This window comes from Mustela lutreola, chromosome 4, assembly GCF_030435805.1.
Source record: "Mustela lutreola isolate mMusLut2 chromosome 4, mMusLut2.pri, whole genome shotgun sequence".
Classification (NCBI taxonomy): domain Eukaryota; kingdom Metazoa; phylum Chordata; class Mammalia; order Carnivora; family Mustelidae; genus Mustela; species Mustela lutreola.
In genome coordinates, this window is record NC_081293.1 from 47,288,975 (window position 1) to 47,290,033 (window position 1,059).

Genomic DNA, 1,059 nt, shown 5'->3' on the forward strand with positions numbered 1-1,059 from the left:
TGAATGATGAGAGCCGCACAAAGAAGATTTTCCAGTGGCTCCATCCTCCACTGAAACCTTCCCTGGGGAAGATCAAAGCCTTGCTCAGCCACAGCCAGTGACGCTCACTGCCCCCTCAGTGGACTTTCTTCAGCAGTAATGATGGAATCTCAGCCCGGATTTCACCCAGAGCCTTGGAGAAAGCAAGAGAGCAGGAATGGCTTCCAGAATAGTCTACATGCTGACTCTGGTGACGTCCCTTCATGAAGGTGGAGGACCACCTGTTCCATCACCCTGTGAATATATCCTATGGCATGTGGCTGTGGAATCAATGAAGAACGGAGGAGAAACTGGTCTGAAGGTGCTGAGCTGGAAGCCAACCTGTGAGAAAGTCCTCAAGCCATCACTTGTATACCAGTGACACTGGAAGAAGCCAGAATGCTCATGACTATGACATTTCATCAGAATGGAAGTTCTTTCCTTTCAAAAATATACTCAAGAGGGCAGGGTATGGGAGCGCCTGGATGGCTCAGTGAGTTAAAGCCTCTGCCTTTGGCTCAGGTCATGATCTCAGGATCCTGGGATCAAACCTCCCCATTGGGCTCTCTGCTCAGCAGGAAGCCTGCTTCCCTCTCTCTCTGCCTGCCTCTCTGCCTACTTGTGATCTCTGTCAAATGATTAAATAAAATCTTTTTTTTTAAAAAGTGCAGGGTATGGAGTTATACATGCACCATGTATTTTCTCTGTGTTGATGGGAATCGGGTGAAATATCTTTGGATTTCCTTTTGAAAAGCACAACCCGGTAGCAAATTACGAACAATGAGTATGTGTGCATCTGAGGTCACGTGGTTGACATAAAACACATCTCGAAAATACACCTTAAATTTTGATCAACTCTATTGGCAGAAACTATAGATCATCCTTTTAATTCTTTGTATGAGAAATGACAATTCTATGGAGAGAGGATCAAAGAATATGAAGCCCAAAAAAGTAGGAACATGTGAAGTAGTGTAAAGGTGTTTATTTGGTAAACATGATGCCATCCTTCTAGATTTGAGGGTGTTTGTGGTATTTGGCCAC